The sequence below is a fragment of the Nymphalis io genome, chromosome 9, assembly GCF_905147045.1.
Source record: "Nymphalis io chromosome 9, ilAglIoxx1.1, whole genome shotgun sequence".
NCBI classification, from domain to species: domain Eukaryota; kingdom Metazoa; phylum Arthropoda; class Insecta; order Lepidoptera; family Nymphalidae; genus Nymphalis; species Nymphalis io.
The window spans coordinates 13151121-13176477 of record NC_065896.1 but is presented as its reverse complement, the minus strand read 5'-3'; the positions used below and the strand labels follow the sequence as shown (position 1 = coordinate 13176477).

Genomic DNA, 25357 nt, shown 5'->3' with positions numbered 1-25357 from the left:
ATAAACAAAAAATAAAAAGAAAATTTCAGTAAATATATATTATAATTAATATTAAGCGATGTATGTATAAATATAAATATATATATATATATACTTAATTCAATATAAAGTTATTCGTCGAACTATTAAATAGTAGTGCGGATGCTGCGAGGGCTCATATAACCTTTCCTTGAAGTTAATATCAATAAGCTCTGTCAACATTATACCGCGGGGAGTTCCCAGAAATTAAAATGTTTTAGCAACGGTAGTAAAACATAGATCAAAATTAGCCAACATTCGCATTTATAGTTAAACTCGAAAGCATTTCATTTACTACTCGGGAGTTTGTCTAACCCGTGCAACATCAAAGTGAACCCTTCAAAAATACGTATTTAAATTAAAACATGAAGTAAGGAAACGAGCAGGAGTGCAGCCAAACCTACATTTCATTAAAAGCCGGCTAAAACTTGAAAAATCATTCACACAGCACTCCGCTCCGCATAATCCCGACACATTACCGTTTCGCCTTTGAATTAAGCGAACTCGGCGCTTTAAAGCCTGAATAAAATATGTCATTAGCTACATTATCGCATTACCTCTGTCCGTTTGTAGAGAAAAACTTGTCATGAAAATGTAATGCTAAAAGCGACTGAAAGGGTGCGCAAGCGTCTTTGATTCGCCAAGGAGAAGGATCGCTCTGCTAATTTCCAAACTCGGTACGCGCAGATAAGGCTAGAAACGGGAGGTGTCTTTGATGTAACCGCCCGGCCCTCTGACTTCGGGGATGAGAGCTTTCATTGAAAGGATTTTTTCATCTTCTTTCCCTTTGTACTTAATTTAAATTTCGTTTATATCAATGTTGCGAGTTTCCTTCGATGTGTTTTCTCTTTTACTTTGTCGCGTTTATCCTCTTCAATTTGTTGTGTTCGAGTTCGCTCTCTAATTAAATTTAGTGTCCGTAATCTGTTTCTAAATTTTTCACCCCTCAGCTGGCAGATCGACTTCCGGACGTAATTGCAATGGTATGAGCTACCTTTGATTTCGTTTAAATTTTTTATTCGTAGTCTAATAGACTTTTATTGGTTCTTATCGTGTCCTTCCACGGTCGCTTCGAAGAATCAACGAGGAATGTTTCTTAGAACGGCTTTGTCTATTATAATAACTTAACTATATTCAGATACTTAAAAGCATATTCTTTATTCTCACTGAAAACATTTTGTGAGCTTTTATATTTAGTAAAACTCTTTATTATTCTTATTTTTAAATAGATATTCTTTGAATAAAAATATATTGTAAAAAAATAATATTATATTCTATAATGTCTATAAATACCATAAAATGTTTTTAAATATAATATATTAATAAAATATAAAGTATAGTATAAAAGATACATATATACATTAACGGTTTTGAAATGGAAATTATATTTTTCATAAAGTCCTACACAATCTTGTAATTTAGTTCTGTAATGAGGATGTTTAATATGCAAGTGTGAGTCCGTTGGTTTTTCATCAGAGGCCGGTTGTCGTCCAGTCTTTGTCCCAAGTCCCGTCGCGTTAAGAGGCCGGCACAAAGTTACCTCCAACTAAAACAGAGCTCATACGAATTTAAACGACAAAGACATCACTCCAGTCTTTTTAGAATTAAACATCAAAGTGTACCTAAGGGTCTTTGATCTCCAACATCATCGATACAGCTGAGCTCAAGTAATATCGTGCCTTCTGATGTTAATTGTACGTGTACTAACCGACTTCAAAGAGGAGCTATTATTTCAATAAATCTTAATCGTACCGTGAATTTCAAATTTCATTGGACAAACTTGATTACATCTGCGAGTTACCTTTTGTCCTTATTTGTTTATAGAATTAAATCGATTAATCTAGTACTAGTTTAGAATTGTATTGTTAAGGCGTCGGAAGACAAAGGGTTTGTCGTATGTAGCGAATAGGAACACACGGTGTTTCCCGCGTCGGCGGCGGCGGCGCTCACAAAGGCGCCACTTTGTGGAGTCTTCTTTGACTGCGACTTTGAGTCTAGGGATCGTGTGTGATATAACATTAATAACCGACTAATAGCTCTTTTTAGCTAATCTTTTTACATATAGAATAAGTAATTATGGGTCTGCTTAGTTCAACATGATATTAATTACAGTAAATATTTTTAGATAGACGTCAAAGAGAATTAGTCTAATATCTGTCTCCTCGTGTTCATTACTTAAACGTCGTAAAGAAACATTTAATTTTTTCGCATAATTATATTAGTGACAGTTTAATTAGCACAGCTTTCATCGGAGCCGCTTTGAGTTTGAACGTTTCAAATAGATTTCAGAAGAAGCACTTTCAAAGAGAGCACCCCTAATAAGTACTGAAGAGTCCTCGCACGTGTTTATCAAAGACAGCCTTTCGTTATTCACCGTCTGAATGGCCTCAAAAGAAACTCGTGTAAAATGCTCCACAAAGTGCTGTATCAAAGGGAAAGGCGGGCGCAAATATCTGTTTCGTAAACTAGTAAAAACGAAGCTCTCAAAGGTACTGCGTACTCGCGGCAAATTAGGCGGAGTTAAATACGAGCGCCGCTCTCACAAATGTATAACTTTGAAAGTCGCTCGCTCATTATTTATGTAAGTCGTTGTAATCGTCAAACGCTCCCTCGAGATTTATTTTTGACAATATCACCCGTTCGGTCAGAGTGAAGGCCGGGCCCGATGTACGTACGCGTACGTCTCGCATGTGTATCCATTTAATGCTCAATTCCCATATAATTTAACTTTGCGATCAAAGCGAAATTTTGCAAAGAGCTTCCCGGCGGCGGCGGGCCGGGAGGCGGTGTGAGCGAGACGCCGTCATCGGAGTTCCCGAGATCAAATGCTGGGCCAAATTAGTCACTCTCCGTCTCTCTATCTCAAAGCCGATCCGTAGTAAAGTTTGCGCGAAGATGACATCAAAAGGAAACCACACACCGGGGAGGCGCCGCCCGTCGCCCCCGGCCCCGTACTTAAATCCGCCGTGTCTCTAGCTGTCTTATTGACACGCGACTGACAACTTGCAAGTCGCCAACGTCGTCTGTTTCAGAAGCTCGCTCGCTTTGGCAGACTTATTTAGTTAATTAATACGGAATGTCCTATCAACTCTCAACTCCCGCAAGGCTGATATACACTTACACGGCTCAACTGTAAGGAAACTAATCGGGCGACCCCGTCCCTGGATGTAATGTCTTTAATTAGCTACTGAGATTGATGGAATTGCTTTTCAAATACAGAATACTTGTGTTCTCATGTTCAACCTTGTGTTCAACTCTACGCTTGTACGAACCTTTAACTAATTACAAAACTAGGATCCAGTAGATTTAGCGCCTCGTAGATTCAATTACAGATTCAAATTATTTAAATGTAAGTATTTGTCAATATCACAACCGGGCCTTTCGTTAGCTAATCAAGACCTACAAAACTGAATCGTTTTGTTCTAAAATTTAATTTGAGTTTTGAATGAATTTGTAAATGAACATTGAATAAATTTGAAAATAGAACTGTAATGTAAAAGGCCCGCTTAGGTTTCCCAAAGTTACGAAGCCCTAAAAACAAACTCGTTTCAAAATATCTTGTTACGAAGAATGTTTTGATTGTGTGAATATTTCGGAAAAATGTCTTTTTTTTTTAAATAAGATCTCGCCGTTGATATTTGCATTAATTTTTCTGCTGTTTTGTTTGTTTGCTTTTTATATAAATAATTTTTACTAATAAATTACGTAATTAACGTTGTTTATATAATATAATTAACCCTAACTGAAAACTACTAAACCAATATAGGTTAATAACACTTAAACCAGAAGATAATGCGCATTTTATATCGTCTGCCGATGGGGTTGCTTATATTTCATAACAAAGCTAAAACAAATCGTTCGTCAACTTGTTAATGAGAGTACCAATTCAAGAACTTGGAATCTTCTAATAATTGAAGGCCGAGTAATTACACTGGCTCACTCACAATTCAAACCGGAACACAACAATACCAAGTACTGCTGTTTTGCGGTAGAATATCTGATGAGTGGGTGGTACCTATCAAGACGAACTTGCACAAAGCTCAAAAATAACTTTATTAAACAATATATATAGCAAAATCGAAACAAAAATAATGTTTAACGCTATTGTCCTAATAGTATAAGTTTTTATATTAAAGAATTATAACAATCGCTACGTGAAAAACGAACTGATAAACATTTTAGATCAAAACTGCAATTAATTTAATAGCGTTAATTCAGTATGAGAGATTTGATTGAAATTATTTTATCTGAAAAAAGGAAAGTTATTTATTTGCTAAATATTCGCAGATCACAGTGCCTTTAAAAAGAGAAATCTGTTAAGTATTTTTATAAATTAACTCAAAGGAACTTCCCTTTTGAAACCCTTTTTATCTTCGCCCATGTCCATTTCGCTTATTTGCAAAAACTTGCTCGTGTTGCTTTCAAGATTTGTTTTCTCATTTTTTACTTTTTAGTCTCATTTTTTACTTTTTAATAGAGTGCATAAACGTAATGATTTAATTAATATATAAGTGTTAATAAGTTTTCGTTCTGTCTCAGTTAATTCACTGTAGTGTCTTCGTTATTTATTACTAGAGTCTTAATATTTATAATTTTTGTATGTTTTTCCTCATGTTTTCTTAAATAATTCATCCGATTGTGATGTAACTTTGGCGAATTGTTCTGCGTACTACCGTCAAGGTCATTAGCCTAAAAAAGAGTAGTTTTTCTCTTTGTTGTATGTTCGTTCTTCAATATATATGTTTAATTTAGATCCTTAATCTGCCCGTGTAAAGCCAGGCCGGATAGATCGTCTATAAAATATAATTTTATTTTAGTTGTTATGAAAAAAAACTTTACTTTAAAAAATATATATATTCTGTACATTGGAACCATCCTGGTAAGCTACAGGTATTACGAAAATCGTATTATGTATGCCTGAACCCAAGTCTTCGATTAAGATTCACGACTGCAGTTTTCACAGCTGCACCAATTCGGCTAATTTCCGAACATGGTCATTCTATAAACAAGATGTTGGCTATTCTTCAAATTGAATTCTAATTCGTTTTAGCAGACATCAAACATACCGAATTTATTTTAACGTTAACCAAAAGTTATCATTCCAAAGGAAGCAAAAAAAATCAAATACCATCTTATATTATCTGTTGCCGTCCGGCGCGCGGCGACCGTCGGCATTGTGCACACGGCCCGTTTCCAGGAACGGCAGGCAACTACCTACGACGCCCTTTTGTGACGACACCACAACTTGGTTCCGATGCTTACCCCTAATTGAACTATGCCGTCTACATGTTTAGTCTGCATTATTTGATCTGTGGGCAATGTTTAAAAAACGCCTCAGTTACTTCGTTTCACATTTACAGTTCTTAAAAGAAAAAAAAAACGTTACGACGAAATATTTTAAATGGTTTCTGGTAAGTTATTCGAAATGTGAACATTCGAAGAGATGGTATGTTATCTCGGTATGATAGAGCATCCAATAGGTACCTATTAGCTCTAGTGATCACCTTGTTCAAACTAGTTTTTATCGTGACTGCGAGACCACCAGAGAAGCCTCTTACATGAAGCGATAATGACACACTACTATCATGGAATTCCTTACTTCTTACGTAAACTAAAACACTATTGATAGAAAATTTTTTCGTGAACCTTCTCATATCTTTGAAGTTAAAAAGAATAAATATTTGAAACCTTTTTAAATTTCATTGGCAATTCATCAATCAAATCTCCATCAGTTAGAAGTCGAACACTAACGTCCATTTGATATTCTGCATCGCTGCTATCATTCAACTTTTTGTTCGGTATTGCTCTTGTAATATGATTATAATATCCTTACATCTGCTACATTGACTTGTTTTGTTTACACGATTTTCAATCTTCTACAATTCACGAGGAAGGTTGATTTTTGATTGAGCATGACACGTGTAAATGCTCGCATCGGCTTCCATTGAGCCGAGACCGGTTTCGTGGCGGAATGCAGCAGTGCCAGCGGCTTTTTGCTTTGGATGCGTGCTGCCCACGCGGTCGTCCCTCGGCCCGCCGGCGCCAGCGTCGCTGCCTTCATTTGGTGCCTGATAAAGGACACGTTGCAAATATTTGATGTAACCTTATACTTTTATCGTGACATTTGAGTTTGTTCAGGACTAGTTTATGATTAACAAGTAGTGAAATTTATTTCTGTTTTGGAAGGTACGATGGAGGACCTTTTTGTTTAAGGCATGCTTTAATTTGTAGTGACGATTTTGCTGTTTATTTTTTTAAATAAAGTAAATAATAAATACTGAGTCTGTTGATACGTGTTAATGGTTGTTATAATACTCTGCCCAGTAGTGAGAAATTAATAAACTATTGCCGTACACATAGCCAGTCCAGTGCATTGCGTTTCATCTTTACTCTTTATATACAAAATGGAGTGTATTACCTAATTATACTCTTAGAACTCGCTTCGGGATATTTTTAACGAAATAAGAATACATACAGTTACCTCAGAATATGTTAACATTATGTTTATAAAATTTTGTTTGATAGAATCAGTGACAGTCCAATTGTATCGTGTATGTACACGAGATGTTCACTTATTAAAACCTCGCGTAAAGGTTTCGCGAAGACAATACAACGTATTCGTTTCTAATCAAATTCCGCAGATATTTTTAAATTCACTTATTAATAAATTTCAATTCCGACATTAAAATATAAGACATATTTTAAAGTACAAGGAATATATTAATAAAAATGCGTAGAGTTAGTAATGATTTCCTTACAAGACATACACATTCAATTATATATTTTGTTGGAGAAAAACAATAAAATATTCTTAATTTTTAGTGGTGGTAGGGCTTTGTACAAGCTCGTCTGATACTTATCAGATATTCTACTGCAAAACGGCGGTACTTGGTATTATTGTGTTCCGGTTTGAATGGTGAGTGAGCCAGTGTAATTACAGGCACAAGGGACATAACATCTATTATAACATAGTTCGCTAGGTTGGTGGTGCATTGGCGAAGTAAGCGATGGTTAACATTTCTTACAATGCCAATGTCTATGGGCGTTTGTGACCACGTACCATCAAGTGGTCCATATGCTCGTCCTTTTTTTATACTATTGGTAAGCACCTATAGTAAAAAAAAAATATTGCTGCTTATTCTCAATATAGTAAGATTGTCCAAATTTTTAAAGTTTATTTTTCTTATAACTGTTTTTTTTTTAAGTTTTATTATAAAAAATACTGAATTAAATAAATAGAATTAGAATAAATAATATTATATATCGTCGGATTATAACTTAAGATTATTAACAGATTGTGATGAATTGTATTTTGACTTTGTTGACTAAATTATCTCTACACAATCGACAATGCATTTCCATTAATTCATTTATTCAAATAAGGCTTATATACTATACATTTCTTAATTTGTCTAAATAATGTTAATAAGATATATTATTTCGCGAGAGTACCGCTACTCGCGAGGTGCACTAGACTGGCTCTGAATAGCACTGTAAACAGCAGAGATCATCTGCCATTAGCTGATTATCATGGTACCTGTCTGTTTGCGCTAGCGGCGTCTTGTTTGTTTATTTACTTATTATAATAGTGGGACTTTTTAGAATATTAACTAAGCGTTTTCATAACACTGCTATGTCTTATGTCTAATATCAATTATAATCAAAGCTAAAGTTGATTCGCGGATTATCATTTAAATATTATATAATATTATAAAAAGCATAAAACACGAGACTTGAAATTTGAACAAGTCATTCGTTTTGTAATCTTAGTTTTAAAAGGGATGCATTGTGCTCAATATTAAATTCCATCAAACCGATACGACCAAAGTTATTATTAAATATGGTCATATTCGTCGTCATTGAGATTTGAAAAACGTGTCGAGTTAAAAATTAATATTGTTTTTTAAAAATTCTCGTAAGTTATTGCGTCGTGTTGTGCTAGTGTGATTGAAAGGAAATATAAGTTTGAACCTATCAGATCTAAAATACTAAGCTTTAGCATGTGTTTAGTTTCGGCTATGTTTAACGAATTTGGGCTTTATATTAAAGATTTATCTCTAAAAAAATTACATAACTAATTTTTTGTCCACAGGATGTTATTCTCCTCATACACGGCACCTTTCAGCTGAAGTTTAAAGGTAATTAATATTTTTTTAGTAATTTGTTGTATTTTAAACGTAAATATGTTATTTTTCCTTTAAATCCGCTAAAATATGATAGCTATGATCCCATATTAGCTGACATCAAATAAAATAGCTTTTTAGTTTAGCTGTATTTCATTTGTGTCATTAGAAATATACCTGGCGTTAATCAAATACCTACGTATAAATTTGATAAACTTAAAAATATGATTTGTCGGAAATTGCGTCGGAAAAAAGTAAGTGTTTTATCAGTTCCATTTGGATTAGCTGTTCACATCTTAATAGCGTTGTATTTGAAAGTTTAGTTACGTGAATTAAAAGTAACCAATTTCGCTTTTGATAATAATGAAACAACTATAATTGTTATTGTTTCGTGATAACTACTTCGTACGTAATATGTATGAAGCTTAATTGTAATGACATGTTTACTTGGTGGTAGGGTTATCGGATTAGGTAGATCCCACCTACACATCAGGTTTTTTTTTTTTTTATAGAATAGGAAGGTGGACGAGCATATGGGCCACCTGATGGTAAGTGGTCACCAAACGCCCTTAGACATTGGCATTGTAAGAAATGTCAACCATCGCTTACAGCCAATGCGCCACCAACCTTGGGAACTAAGATTTTATGTCCCTTGTGCCTGTAATTACACTGGCTCACTCACCCTTCAAACCGGAACACAACAATATTAAGTATTGCTGTTTTGCGGTAGAATATCTGATGAGTGGGTGGTACCTACCCAGACGAGCTTGCACAAAGCCCTACTACCAGTAGGTATTCACTAAACAGCAATACCTTCCAGTGTAATTACAGGCACAAGGAAAGTCTTAGTTCCCAAGGTTAGTGGTGCATTGGCGATGTATGGAATGGTTAATTTTATCTTACAGAGGCAATGTTTCCGTTCCGCCTACCCTTTTCATAAACAAAAAAGTGTGAACACAGTAATCGCTTCTAATTGAATTCTATAACCATTTGTAGTTTCGTCGGCAACAAAGAGAAATATAAATAGCGCCAGTTGCGAGTTGTTGGTCAATAATTGTCAACGTCAGCGTTTGTAACGTTGTCGATACCTTAGTTAGTCTCGTTAGCCGTCATAATAACCCAAACTTTTGTCGTACATTTTCCGTTACTGAGTTTAGCTGACTTATTTTTAGTTTTTTCTTTTACAATTACGTAATAGGTATGGTCGTTGTGATCATCATATCGTTTAAAGCGTAAATATTATTTATTTGAGTTAAAAATATGATAAGAGGTAAATAACTTGCTCAGTGTGTTTTTACTTAACAAGCAAGCACATTTGTTTGGTTTATTAGGTTTTGATTATCGTCATTCAGCGAATGGATTAAAGAGTTCGAACAAGTGAAGTATTAATGACGTATAGTACTCCACTTCGCCATCGGGCCTATGAATTTTGATTTTAATTTAGCTTTATATAATTTATATTTCCCTTTAAAACCTTCCTAGCGAAAACCAAAACTACCGATCTCATAATCCCATTACTTCTACGCGTTTACTCTCAAAAGAGGCAACAGTAAAACGTATAATCCGCGTCACGGAAAAAAAAACGAGCGAATTTTTATATTAAACCAGCTCTCGTAAGCTGCATTCACCTGAGGAGCCTCTAGACGGCAAATTAAGTGACATTAGAGGCATAATGCCGGTCGAGGGAGACGTGAAAGCCGAGTGCTGAGGACAATCAACGCGGATTACACCGCTCAGCAGCACCGTTCAGGCTAATATCGTCGCTATTACTACCCCGAAAATGCTTAATTTTCTCCGTAAGAAAATGCTCGCTGGTGTAGAATTGTTGAGTCCCGTAGGCAAGTCGCAACGCAACGGTAGTCGCAGTAGTGCGTGGTTGGCCCAGTCCATATAGTCGTAAATCTAGGATGAAAATCGTTGCGAGGAATGAAGCTGTAGTCGAAAAGCGCTTTGTTTGGCTACAAGTGCGGTTAACTTATACAAAACGTGCGAAATACGGTTTTTTTCATGAAGCGGAGTCAATTCACACATTTCATTTCGTGGAGCCAAAACAACGAGCTACTACCATCGTGATATTTATTATGCCTATTTCTAAACCTGTTATTTTTAAATAGCTTTTTAGTATTTTAACGCAAGGACAAGGAAGTTATAGACTTGCATCAATTTATTAATCTTAATTGAATAAGTGAAATATCACCGTACTCTTTTGTTTATATCGGTGGTATTTATCAATACTTAATGAAGCCACTAAAATATATATGAGAAGTATATGATTGTTATGAATATTTATTGACTAAACTAAGCTAGAATGTTGGGCCTAAAGAAGAAATCCAAAACAATCGTTACAGAAATTGTTTTAAATTGAAAAGTTTTGAGCACCATTTTGCACAATTACAGACATCGTATAAGGCAGCTGCGTTTCCTGAAGAAATAGCTTTTATCTAATTTCTTTCTCATTTCTTTTCGATTTATTTTTTGTAGCAGCTTTGTATCGTTGTGTATTCTGTATTCGATTTGTAGTTTTTATTTATTCCATTCTTTTTTTTTTTTTTATAGAATAGGAAGGCGGACGAGCATATGGGCCACCTGATGGTAAGTGGTCACCAAACGCCCTTAGACATTGGCCTTGTAAGAAATGTTAACCATCGCTTACATCACCAATGCGCCACCAACCTTGGGAACTAAGATGTTATGTCCCTTGTGCCTGTAATTACACTGGCTCACTCACCCTTCAAACCGGAACACAACAATACCAAGTATTGCTGTTTTGCGGTAGAATATCTGATGAGTGGGTGCTTGCACAAAGCACCCAGAGGAGCTTGCACAAAGCTCTACCACCAGTATTAATTCTACAAAAATTAAGGCGATCAATGTTTTTTCTAGCTTATTTTAGATTTGTTTTGTTATGCAATTAAATGAAAAGGTTATTGAATGTGGTCATAAATACGTTAACTATAGTATTTCTTTCATATAAAGTATTAAGTAAAACATCATTCGTATTTATGAAAAAAAATCCGAAAAATTTGTTACCCGTAAATTTTATTACCAAGATATATAACCTAGGATCAAAAGACTAATATTCTTTTCTACCGTTCGTCTACTTGAATCAAGATAATTTTTTTCTATATTATTACAAAGTGAGGCAGACAAGCGAAAATAAAGCCCCTCAACTCTTCTATCCCGGGAGGCTTTTCTGACAATTATACTGTGTCCACAATGGCTTTTGCAACGTCTTCCCGGTGTAATAACGCGGTAGATTAAAGCATTGTGTCGCATAGTGGACGATGAACCTTTATATTGGGATAATTGCTTTCGGACTTTCCATTAACGTACCGGCTCAGCCCCTTTTATTAAAAAGAACATTTTTTCGTACAGACTCGACAGCAAATAATAAACGCTTGTTGCTACTTAAATTTCATTGTTCTTTAATCGATTTCGTTATTATGGTATATTATTGTTAGTTGTATATATTATTATTATAAAGTAGGTATTATATTTACTTAAATATATTTCTGATAATTTTTATAACATTTGATTGCATACATTTTATTTCATTTATTGAAACTTGTTCGACTTTGATTTGCTAATTCATAAATTTGATTTACTAACAGTATCAGCGCTCATCAACATTGTGTATCGCAATAGATATGATATGTACAGTCGTAGATAACTTAAGAAATGTGCACTCCCGTATTTTCATGTCTCCGCAATATGATTACCGCGGATTGCTTCGTAGCCTACAGTCTACAAATGAGATCTGGTATAACCCCTGAACTTTATATTACGTATCGTACGAGGGTACTCGTCTATCGACGCCGTGCTGAATGTATGACTTTTAAAAAATTATATTCATTTGTACGAGATATATCCACGTCTGAAATTGTATTTTGTAATGTAACTAGTTTATACTTAGTGTATTTCATGAAAAAAGAAGGAAATATGAAATGCATCTGATGCATCGCGGAATTGCCACATACCAACTGTCAGATGGCAAAAAAGTATTGTAGATGCAATCTAGTACGAATGGGTATGTACCGTATACTTATTTCGAAAAGTTTGACATTTTAAAACAAAACGAATTCGTTTTATTTGAATAATGATGAAATAGTCAGTATTTCCAAGAGACACCGCTCATTTGTTTTCATTACATTAAATATTCATTTCACGATACCGAGAGCCATAGATGTCAGCCGCAGATGCACCTGACTGCGTCGACGGGCGGTCCCTCGCAGGGCCGAGTCTTGAGGCCGATATTGTTTGTTATTGCCATTATTGCTAGTACTAGTATTACTGCGCCTAAAGGAAAAAAATGCCATTTACATTAATTATAAAAATAATAATTAAAGTAATATTTATTAGTTCGTCCATTTAATCAAGTATAATGTTTTTTTTTTGGTTTAATTAGATCAATTTTTTTGAAAAGAATTTATAAATCTTAATGTGCACCGAAATCAATTACCATATTATTTTTTATAATTAAAAACAGTGTAGCATATTACTATTTTAACGTCGTATAATTCAACCCTTACTCGTGAAATAGACATGCGTCAGGCGCAATCGAAACGCATGAATGGAATTCAATGACTTGTACAGAAAAAGCGTACAGTTAGATTGTCATTTGCGATTAATTACATTCGTGAACTTTATCTGTCGTACGCAAAGTTATATTAATTAGGAGTTTAATGAAAATGTCATCATTGTCATCAGCTGCGTGAAAGAAGAATATTTGGCAGACAATTCGGCTTGTTCTCGAATCAATCTTCGAGTTCTTGCTTTATGAATATGTATTAAATACAAAAAAACTTAGTCTTACTACTATAATGAATTTTATAGTTTTGTGTGTCTCGAGCGGCTGAATAGATTGTAATTAAATTTGCCGTAACATTTGTATGTGACGGAGTAATTTTCCTGAAAAATATATAACTTTTCTCATAAAATATATAATTGAATATCAAACAATTTTTATTTAACATTCATACGTTTAGAATCTTCAGTGATTTTATTCGAGTCCAGAATAATTGAATGGTGCATAATTGTCCGCTCGCCTTATATTATACAAATTGCTGTATCTTTTATTCATCAATCCAATCATCCATACCACAGAGTGCCATCTAGAGGCGTCGCAGACACGAAATCATTTTTGTTACCCTCTTTAAATGTTGTTAATAATTCCTCGTTAAAAGCGACGTCAGCGCTGAGACCACAAATTATTGGCTTAGTTAACCGCTGCTTAATTACATTCATGTTTACGAAATATTTCAAGTTTTTATGAAAACAATTATTGTTTCAATGTTTGTTATCAGTTTTATTTGATGGCGCCGTGACGTTGACGCGCCGCTCCGTGCACACGATTTTGATGTGTTGCGGTGAAAACCTATCGAACCTGTCGATTCATACAACAAGTTATATTCGAAACATGACAAAACTAAATCAGTTTTAACCGCATCATATTGCGTCCCTTCCTCGTTTTCAATGATTTTGTCGAGCAAACGACTTCGATTGACTGTAAAAAATATATGAATCGAAGAAAGCCAACATAGAGTATGTTGGCTTTTCTTTTAAATCACAGCTATATATTTTGTTTACGTAAAGTTAGATAATGTACCTGTTCTTAAAAAACCGCAAACGACCTGTCACGTTTTCCCCATCTCGACCCACTCGGGCTGTCACGCGACAAGTCATTGTATGCAAAACGTCGCGTGCAAGCGATGTCATTGTTCTTCAAGATTAAGGTGGATTCCATTATTCTAAACCCCCGGGGTTCCGTATTTCATTGTACGGCTGATTGCAGGAATCCTTTGCCAGGTCGGTCTACAAGTTTAATCAGGCTTGCAATTGGAAAAACAATACGCACTGGCAGATTGGTTAGACAGGTAGGTAGGTATGCCTGCGGGCTCGTTTTCTCTATGTCAATTAGCGTTATGTCCTTATCTCGCTTGAGATTTGTTAGTGACGTAAATAATCCAGTTAAAAATATCGAGTAAATTAGTCTTTGTCCATATCGGAGCATCATTAACCGGCTGTAGGGCTTTGTGCAAGCTCATCTGGGTAGGCAGCACCCACTCATCAGATATTCTACCGCAAAACAGCAGTACATGGTATGATTGTGTTCTGGTTTGAAGGGTGAGTGAGCCAGTGTAATTACATAAGGGACATAACAACTTAGTTCCTAAGGTTGTTGACGCCTTGGCGTCGTGGCGTTTGGTTAACATTTCTTACAAGGCCAATGTCTATGGGCGTCGGTCACCATTTACCATCACGTGGCCCATATGCTCGTCCGCCTACCTATTGAATAAAACAAATAATCCTATTACAAAATGATTTCAAATAGCGTTCATGTAACTGTATTTTGATTAAGGAGCCAATTCGTTTGAAATATATTCGGCACGTATGATTTCACTCTCAATGGTTATTCCTAGTTTCAATGGTTCATTGAATAGTTATACCGTAGTAGTAAGGTCTATTCTCCTTTGTATGTCATAATACGTTTATTCACGTGAGATTAACGTGTTCAGCACGTGCGATGGCCAATTTCCCTTCGGCGAGTAAATGGACGAATCGCGTCCAGTCGGAACGGAAGGCAGGCGACACTCCAACACGCCCGATCGGATTCCTTGATTTGTGAAACCCATCTCAATTAAACACTGGGATCGTTTCGTTTTTTATTTTCATGTTTCGATATTTTTTATTAATCAAATCGAAAGTATTCAATTGTATGAAGCCTATGTTTTGTAATCGTATAATCTAAGTGTTTTTTATATTATCTATTGTCTAATCTTATTGTTAGTTATATTGTATTTATCTCTATATGTCCAAAACTACTTATAAGTAATATGTAAAATAATGAGTTCCAAATTATTTAACTTGGCGTTAAATTAACATTAATTTTATACAATTAGTATTCACAATGAATACTAAAATACGAGTTTGAATTTACGACCAAGAATCATGTTCGACTATTGACTCTGTTCAGCTACTCGTAGCGACAACGGGCGAATATAATTACTTTGCCATTTATATAGTATAGATTGATGTACTATCATACTAATGATAAACGTAGGAATTTTTATGTTCGATCGGAATTTTGAAATTGCAAATGCTTCCAATCGAACAGTATGCAAAATATTCAATATGGAAATACGTATAGTGGTATTTCATATGATGCGAACGCAATCGTCGGTGATGTCGTGGTCAAGATGCGAAGATAAAAATGTTCTCGCCTGACTGAAGATCTGCCGGCGACGTGCGCCGTCACGCTTCGATGATCAGATATATTTGTATTTTTGCGTGCGATCGAGATTTCCGTTTTGCTCGAAGTTTTATATTATCTCCTTCAAAACGGAGCTGATAAGACGTGATAAGAAAATGCGTAATAACGCCGAAATATCGGTAATATAAAGGTTGTGTTTGCGTAACCGATGTTGTTTGTCACGTTGTTGAGAAGCAAAACGAAATCGTTGAAATTATATCAAACACGCTTAAATATAGAATCTTCTAATTTCTGAAAAAAAAAAATGTTTTCTTGTTTATTGTTATTTAAAATATATACGGGGTGGGACATTCACAGGCTGTTATTGATGATGCGTTTTCTTTGTTGTGTGATGTTTTCATGATAGTATAAATATGAGTGGTAAAACGAATCGTCGTTGGAATCGCGTTGAATCTATTTTGTATAATATAGATATAAATAATAGTTAATAGATTAAAAATAATTATTCTTTAACTTATTAATTTCACCTATCAATAAAGGTGGTATATCATTAAAATTTACAATAATGTACCGCAGGGTTTCCTCAAATTTTCTATAAAAGTAATTATTTGGCGCGTGCTGCGAAAACTTATTGATACCTAAAATAATGTATTACATGTTTATCATGTACTCACCATTACCTACAAAAAAACTGAGGTTATATATCTAAATATTTCATAATAATTATGCTATGTCAGAATAACTGCTCTTTGTTCAAATTAGTCAAATCAAAACACGAGTACAATCGAAATATGATGACATGGGTATCATGATATTAATCCTTATGCAACTAAATAGTTTCACAATTAATAGTTTCAAAATTAATGTAAATTCCTCATTAAATTATTCAAATCTGACTAAAAACATGAAAATAGTACGTTCGTGGTTTTTTTTTAAACGTAAACGCTCTTTAAAAATACAACGTTCGCTGTATCTCTCAAACTTAGAACATTGTCCTTTATACTATTTGCTTGATTTAAATTTTTTTTATATTGCAAATCACTCTACTCCACACGATGGTAAGAGGTAGCAGAGTCCAAACGTGACGACGGCCAGTACAGTCGTGAAGAATGTTCTGCACTAGCCGCCCCCGCCTTGCCCGCCCACAAGATGCCTCTTATAAAAAATTAAATTATAATATTTGACGCCGGTTGCCTATTATATATTGGTTGGTAGAACACTTGCTTTTCACGCCGAAGGTTGTGGGTTCGATTCCCACCCAGGACAGACATTTGTGTGCATGAACATGTCTGTTTGTCCTGAGTCTGGGTGTAATTATCTATATAAGTATGTATTTACAAAAGAAAAGTAGTATATTTAGTATATCAGTTGTCTGGTTTCCATAGCACAAGCTTTGTACAAGCTTAATTTGGGATCAGATGGCCGTGTGTGAAAAATGTCCCAGGATATTATTATTATTAATATTATTAATAGAGTTTACTCTGTGGCAGGGCTTCGTGCATCACATCTAGGTACACCCATCTATCACATATTCTACCGCCAAACTGCAACACTTACGATTACTATTGTTGTGTTCCGGTTTGAAGGGTAAGTGAACCAGTGTTACTACAAGCACAAGGAACATTATCAATATTTGTTATAGTGCCAATATATATGAGTGGTTGTGACCACTAACGATGGGATGGCCCACATACTAGTCTTCCTACCAACAACGGGCGGACTTTTTAAGAAGTCTGTCTCATAATCTGGAACGAATATACGATGAGCCACTGTGAGCGGTCACACGCAGAAGCCATAGAACTCTAAGTTCAGCCATAACTATGAGAGTGCGGCGTCTTCTGACGAACACTTCCTGTTTCAAAATGAATTATACCTACGTTATATCTACCAAGATAAATAATCGTTCAACCCGGACGAAGTCGATGCAGGTCACTAGAGTTATAACAGATAATTTATATTCTTTATTTAACATATTAATGTGTCGTTATTTATATTATGTTACGATCGTTTTTATTACCGACTTTTAGACATTTTATGTAAAAACGAGAAAGGCTTATCGTCTAGTTTGGTGGTCACCATAAAGATATCTGTTATAATTCTAATTAACCTATAGGCTATTGTAACCACAGGAGTAGTAAACACAAATACAACTATGAAATCAAAATGTCGCGATATCATTTTTTTATCTTGAATAATGTTTTATATTGTCTCATAATGGGTTCTCGAAAACGTACCACGTACGTTTTGAATTTCCCGGAAGTAGTAATCCTGACTTGTGAGTGTGTTGTAAGTTAAATTAAAGTTGATATTGGTGTAGGTAACTAGAGTAGTGTTGTATTATAAATAGATAAATTAATCAAGAAGTGTTTGGTAGTATAAAGCCGAGCAAATCAAATAGAATATGTAAATATAAGGTTTGCTTATATTTACTCTTTCGGTTGGAATATATGTATGTATGGATAGTACCAAACATTATGTAGTTTTAAGTTCTATTGTACGTATTAATATTTATATATAGCTATTTTCCTATTAACCATATATGTATATATATGACTAGTGTCTGATGCCAGTAAACTAGAAAGCCTTTACCCAAAAGTAGAGCACCGAAGATGTTCATAAGAAAGAGTATTATACTTCTCGTCTAGGGCTGTCAGTACCTAAAAAACAAAGGCTTTGTATTAGACCGGACATATACACGCCTACATATCTACAGTGGAAGTGTTAAAGCCTCACATAACTTTAATAATATCCATATTACTCCTCACTCTCCTGCCGCCTCTACGTAAACTGATCGAGACTTGGATTATCCGAACACGTAAGTTATCTGTCAGCCCTATTCGCGCCTCAGAGTTTCAGGCGACACCGTTTAAGTGTGATGTTGCACTTTTCCTTTTTTCTCTCATCGAACTTTTAGCACAATACATGAACGTGACCTCAGCTCTGGTTTAGAGCATGATACGATAAAGTCACATTGCGAAAAAAATATTTGTGCTGTTAAGGTGTTATCAGCTTTTAAAACAACTTTTACATTAATTTAAGTATTTATATTATAAATATTATTTCATCTTTTAAATCATTGGATTATAGTTGCTTATAAAAAATATTGTTGTTTATAAAATTGCCTATAAATGTGCTGGGCTAAGGCCTCCTCTCCGTTTGAGGAGCTTTTTCCAAAACGCTTCTGTAATGTGGATTGATGGATACATATTTGGCAGATTTTTATCCAACACATGCAGGTTTCTTTACGATGATTTCGTTGTCGAAATGAATCATAAATACAAATTAAGCACATAAAAATTCAGCTGCGCTTGTTCGGGTTTGAACACGCAATCTTAATTTAAGATTCAGGTGCTTTACCCACTAGGCTTTCTCAACTCTATTTACTTTCATCTCGACTATACTTATATATCAAATTATATATTCAACTAGCTAATCGGCTTCGCTTCCCGGCTTCGCACGAGTAGTCAAAAAAAAAAAGTATTTTGTATAGGATTTGCGTAAAATCCGTTTTTAGTGAGCGTCTACGTCCGGGAAGGAGTAACTAAGTGACAAATTTCAAGTGAATCGGGCGCATAGTTTAGGAGATCTCGTGATGAGTGGTATTTTGCTTATACATATATATTTAGATTAGGCTCTTCAAACACTTTTGCACAAGTCATATTTTACAAGATAAGCTTAAAGCTATCAAAGGTCGAAATATAGATTCTACCGAGAGGAACTGGTAAGAAACTAAGTATTTACTCTTTTTTTTATCAATTATATATGTACATGTAATAAATATATACAATTAATTTAAAACTAAACCATAATATAATGTTTATATACGTACGAAACGTTTCTCAAAATGTAAAAAAATATTATCGTCATTCACATGACCTTTTGAATTTATTAGAAACTAGTTTTCGCTCGCGTATTAGGGGTAGGTGGTACAGTTGTTAGGTATAAAAAAAGTAGTCTATGTACTTCCTTGAGGTTCAAGCATGCTTCATATCAAATTTCATCAAAATCGATTCAGCTGTGTAAGCAGAGTTATTTTCACTTTTTTAATGTTAGTATAAATTAACATGAAAAGGGTTTTAGTAGATCTTTACAATCTTTTTTTCCTGAAGCCCACTGTGTTAGGGACGCTGTATTCAGTTCCTGTTATTGGTTTCCAGCTACCCCTACCATACAAGTTGTTGACAAGCTAAGTAGCTATGCAATTAATTTTGTAATTTTTTCTCTTTATCGGCTTACGAAGAACTGTTTACATAAATAAGAATATAATATCAAATAATATAATAAATAATAATGTCCTCCAGAACGATTTTGGCCACGGCGACCAATTTCAAGACATATTAGCCAACTGCGCAGGAGATATTATAGTGCACAAGTGTGTGCGCAAACACAGGTGCACTCTCTCTTCCTTCACTCTCAAAATCCGATGGGACGGCCATCCGACATGACCGGAAAGAGTTCAGGCGCAGGATCAACGGCTTTACGAGCTTTCCGAGACACGGGAGTGTAGACACTTCTAACTTACAGACTCCGGGACGCTACTGAGAATTTTCTGACAGAAAAACCCAATAACTTTTTATTGGCCCGACCTGGGAATTGATCCCAGGACCTCCGGGTCTGCAGCCTCACATCGAGCCACTAGACCAACGAGGCAGTCAAATAATATAGAATATATTATAATCATATATAAGCTTTCTTAGTGTAAAAGCGAATAAAGAAAAACTATAATTATTACTGAATTCAAGATAATACTTAACGAAGACAGAATCAATGGGATAACTGTAACTACGTTAAGTATCCCTATCGTAGTTACAGTAAAACTGCAATTAACGTCTAAATTATATACCGGTAAACTAAAACATACCTGAAAATAAGAATACATATTACATTACGGTGGCGGCGTAGCGGTTAACGAAGGTAATTATATCGATATGCGAGTGTCGTTCGACGTACGCGAAATAGTCGCATAATGTCGCCTGCGAAATATAGTCATTAATATTGTTACGTCTCGCGGTGATTTAGTTTGCGTGCTGCCTATGTCAGGTGATTTTATTAAGGCATACATCTCGTGCGTGTGTTGTAGTAATGTAATATACGTACGAATGGGTATTTGCGATTTATTTGTTACTAGTTTTCGTCGGTTGCTTCGCTCGCGTTTTAGGGGAGGAAGTGTTACGTATTAAAATGTCATATGACCTTCCATGAGGTACAAGCTAGCTTCGTACCAAATTTCAACAAAATCGTTTAACTGGTGAAAGCGTCTCTGTCTGTCATAACAGACAGAGTTACTTCCTCATATATAATATTAGTGCATATATGTTAGTATTGACTAGCATTACCAATGGCTGATCAGCGTAACGTTGATATAAATATATGAGTGCGTTTGCGGCGTGACGCTTCAGTCTTATCTCAAATATGTTTATTTGTCTCACGCAAAGGTGTGATTAACTGTACGAGTCGATTGGATGAAATTGATAATAGAGGGATGCTTTCATAATATCAAAATATCGCAGTATTTTCTTAGTACGACTCAATTACAATACGAATATCTTCTTGAAGTTTCGAGTGTCTTTTTTATATCTTTTGATGTAAGCTATGACTTGATTTCAACCCTACGAGGCGTTGTCTTTTATAAATAATTAGCTTTTATGTATTGAGGTGAGGAGTGTGAGGGGAGGCAGAAGTTAAGTACCCGGTGGAATGTTCTGCACCCAAACAAATTTATATTTCGTGTCGTTTAAAACAAATAGATTATGATTGCATTGTTTGTTTTACTTCAAATGTTATGCTTACTGCTCGATATGCGCCTGACGCGTAATATTAAGTCAACTGTTAAGGATTTCATTTGCTAATTATATTTATAATGCTTCTACACACTACACAATAACTCGGTTGCCGGTTTTTAACATATTAAAGAGTTTTAACGCATTCAATTACGCATAAAACCTTGTTGGTCACATTAGAGCGGCCGGCGCAGCCGTTGAGCGCAGTTAACCCACGACTTAATGTTATAACTTTTGCAAGTAATGCGTTAACGTGGCTCAGGTTTAGAGCATAATTTTTAATGCGATAATAATAACGCTAACGCAGATGGAGATGAAGTAGTAACTAGTTTTATTTTCAAGATAATCGTATAAAAAGACGAATAAAACGTAAACGCGTAAGGGTTGTAAAAAGTATATTTTTAATTTGATTTGATAAAAGTTCAATGATTCGTTTAATGAAATTATTGCATACTGTTTATGAAACCGACTTATTGTTTTTTTTTTTGGTCAATGCAAAAGAAATAACTTGCGCAATGTGGCCATTGTATACGTTATTTGGCTTTTAGTACATACTTAATAATATAACCTTTCATTACGACGATAGAAAATTCATTACACGCCGAAATAATGAGAGAATCCCATTTGAAGTTGTATTTATAGACGAAAGCAAATAACAAGAAAATTAATATCTCTGTAGAAATATCTAGGAAAAATATATAATCGAGAAGTGTAGGTACTCTAAACGTGGTACGTGTCGCCGGCGAGAGCAGCGCGGCGCGCGGCAGCGGTCTGCGGGCGGGCGCCCGGTCAAATAAATTACCTTCCTTTGAGAATTTGATTCTTTTGATCATCGCGAAATCAATTCCGTCGCCCCTACCATTAGTCGGTTTCGTTTAAGCGACATTTAATCTAAAACGGAACTCACTTACCATTGACCATTGTGTGATATTTGAGAAGAATTAAAAAATGCATAAACAAGATTCGTACGTATTACGCAAATAAAAACATCGCTTGCTTCGATAATTGGTTATGTGTTTTTTTTTAAGGAACAAAGAAAATCGATTAATTAATTATTGCCCTTGTTCGTCAAAACATTTTTTAGAAAACATTGTTGTTAATTGTTATTATGATTTTTTTAGAACGACATTAGAACATTATTTCTTGTAAATTTCTATGGAACAGTAGTTTTCGATGATAATGTTCCGAATGATTTAGAACCTATTCTAGTAACTGCATAATATATAATACGTTTTATCTTTGAGGCATCTGTATTTCTTTTATGTATATAATAAGAAATACGGTTGCATCAAAGATTATTTTAACATTATATTACAGTCAAATTAACTTTACAGGAATACAAAGAGGCAATATATTTTTAATACACCTCAACGCTAAAGCTGCTAGGTTACTGGGTAATGTTGGTATGGCTAATTCGTCAAAGGGCTTGCTGCCCTTTGTGCCAACTCATGGTAATCAGCGACCGGTCTCATTTCACTCACCTAGCTCGGACTAGCTCTGAAGTGAATTTTGTTTCTTATTATCATAATTAAAAGTATAATTAACTAATAAATCTTAATTTGTTTGTATATTTATAGCACTATGAATTATTTCATGATTTCTAATATATAATTCGTGGCAGGTTATGTATTTTTTTTTATGCAAGAGCAAATATCAGAACGAGTCGAGATGGTTCAAAGGTACACGTGAATGGTAAACGAAGATTGTTGGTTCAAACCCGGGCAAGAGTAAATGACTTTTGTACATTATTTGAGTTTATAATACATTTCGATATCGATGAAGGAAAACATCGTGAGGAAACCTGCATGTGTAGGGTGAAATTCTGATACAGCTAAACCATTACACCATACACCCTGGAAAAGAGACGAGATGAAGATGAAAATTAAGAGCAAAAGAAATTGCTGTATTTCGTAATAGTTTGTCATTGAAAATATCGGAAATTTGTTTTTTAATACGACCATGTAGTAATGAATATCTACAAGTTTTTATCTATCTATGTATTATAGGTATATGTACTATATGTATATATAAGTAATTATTATTTATGTATATTTTTTTTATTATTTAATTTGATTTTGATTCTTAAAGTTCTAATCTTAATTATTATTCTGCATGATTTAAACCATGTCTTAATTATCTGTGGAATTTCATTTGGCTATTGCTTATCTAGTATTTAAAAAAATATAAATATAAAGCAACTTTATATTTCCCTTAAAAAATAAATAAATAGTTAAGCCGTTGGTTGATAGTAAGGAAATGGCCTTTTACATAATTATATTTATGTACATATGAGACATTGTTCTATTGTGGAGCAACTAGTGTGAACGGGGCGTAAATAATTCCATTCGGCCGGTGCCGTAAGAAACAGTCAGCAGCTCACTAGTAACTATCTCATAAGTAATAAAGTAGTAAACAGGTTTGTGCAAAGACGCGATTTAAAATGAAATCATAAATGTAAAACCATGTAATACAAGTGAAACGTCAGAAACTTTACATGCCGAAACTTTACCAGTAACGTATTTGTTTTAAAAAAGTCGTATTTCGAAAAATATGACTTTTAATATTAATAAAATTTTAATATTAAAAAATACAATTTTATTGATAATAATTTCAAGACAGTCTACATTTAAATTGAATTTCTTTGCCTTTGCGAATTTCTTATGTAAGACAGGTTGTGCTTTTAAGATGGCAAAGTAATGTCTGTGGCTAATTTATCAAAGGGTACGCCGCCCCACGATCTAGTTAATCGTATTCAAATTTTGCGACCTCTCGGTTTGACAGATTTAAAGTGAGAGCAGCAATTTGTTTCTTAATTATAGGAATGTAATTAAGGTTTAATACTTATATTATTTTTAATAAGCATGTCGTGCGCTTGTGTTAAGTGGATATAATCGTAACAGTTTATTTGATTGCGACAAATAAAAATCTATTGTTAATTGGTTTTTGTTCCTTATTAATGTAAAAAAAAAATATGTAAAAAACACGATTTTGCTTTAAAAAAAATAAAACAAATTGCCCAGATCAGATTAACAAAGCGTGTTTGCCTTATTTTGCTTCACGAAATTAAAGAATATGATATTCTTATATTAGTATTTAATTTTAGTGCAATTTAGACAGGTGGCGCTTGAAGTACTTTAGCAGTAATATTTTATTATTTCTAATTAATTTATTGTTCATTTTCCGCTTGTACTTTATTGTTAAATCGATGCACATAATAGCGAATGGCCAGTGCACAATACGCACATTGTCAATCGTTATTGTTCGCAGTTTAGGTGGTATCAGCGCTCAAAGGAAGCCGACAAAGAGACGCCGCGCAGTACGGACGCATTACCGGGCCGCTGCGGTGCCTCCCTCGACAGGGTTGTGCGATGTTCAATACTACATTTTATATCATGAGCAATATTTATATTAATACGTGAACATTGAACATATACGTTTATTTAATACTGTTGTAATGTAAGGTAAACTAAAATATCATTTGAATTTTACTAAGCATAAAAAAGGTTAATAAAGGTGAATTTTAACCTCTTATAATACAAGTACTTACCTTAATGAGAATGACGAATAAAAGTGTTCGTAATATTAAATATTTATAATGACGAATTATATTATGTAAGACATAAACTTAAAGTGAGAAATTGAGTATTAGTGAATACGTGACGTTAGTTTAACACTTGAAAGGGCATTACATACATTGACTAACTATAGTTTGGAAAATAGAACGTGACCCCGTTTTTTTTAATCTTATGTCGGGTTCACACGAGTGGATATTATTCGATCATCGGCTAGACCGGAACTATTATCTTAACTTTGAACATATTTTTAATAAAAAAACTGATAACATGAAAAAAGTTACCACATTTTTGCGTCTTATTACATGTTCGAAATTGTAAGTGATACATATATACTTTTGTAGAATATGTATATTTAAAAAATTTATACAGGAGTAGCCCTATAACAGTAATAATTAATTGATTTTAAACTCAAAGAATACGTTTAAAGTAAATGAAAACCATTCAAATATAAATGTAATTTTTGTTTGATAACATTTTAAAGTTGAGTTCTAAGAAGCGCCAATTTCATTTTGATGTAATCCCTTAGATTATATATAGTGGTGAGATTTAATCTATATTTGTTAATGAATTAAAATAAATAAATTTAATTTGTTAACTTTTATTAAAACGATTTATGTAAATCTTAAGCCGCTTTAAAACGACGATGACGTG

General features: G+C 34.3%; 1 protein-coding gene across 2 annotated transcripts in view; it reads left to right on the top strand.

Moving 5' to 3' along the window:
• The window catches only part of LOC126770517 (axin), a 69567-nt gene that overhangs the window by 24420 nt on the left and 19790 nt on the right, over nucleotides 1-25357 (top strand). For both annotated transcript variants that reach the window (XM_050489938.1, XM_050489939.1), the window contains exon 2: nucleotides 8111-8156. The gene's annotated coding sequence lies outside the window, so the exon portion shown is untranslated. The remainder of the gene's footprint in view (nucleotides 1-8110; nucleotides 8157-25357) is intronic.